The 257-nt window shown below is 40.5% G+C and overlaps 1 protein-coding gene across 1 annotated transcript in view; it reads left to right on the top strand.

Moving 5' to 3' along the window:
- The window catches only part of LOC119586104 (synapse-associated protein 1-like), a gene marked incomplete at its 5' end in the record, with an annotated part of 123,898 nt that overhangs the window by 9,772 nt on the left and 113,869 nt on the right, over positions 1-257 (top strand).

Below are 257 nucleotides of genomic sequence, written 5' to 3' on the forward strand. Positions count from 1 at the left end.
CTATCCCATTTCTTACCTCTGAAATATATCAACGCCTCCCTTTACCAAAGTGTCTATACCATCGTTTATGAAGTGACGCATGAAGACCTTCCATCTTCAGAATGTTTCCTCACGACCTTTTTCTTCGGAGTAAAAAAAAAAATGTTGCCCCTGCCTGTAATTGATATGAAGTTTGCGCCAGAGAGAAAGTTCAGCTCGAAACAACACATTCCCTTTTCCGACTCCATGCTATTTTATCTGATAGTGCTGTGTGTTGA

The sequence above is a fragment of the Penaeus monodon genome, chromosome 21 (assembly GCF_015228065.2).
Source record: "Penaeus monodon isolate SGIC_2016 chromosome 21, NSTDA_Pmon_1, whole genome shotgun sequence".
Lineage (NCBI taxonomy): Eukaryota > Metazoa > Arthropoda > Malacostraca > Decapoda > Penaeidae > Penaeus > Penaeus monodon.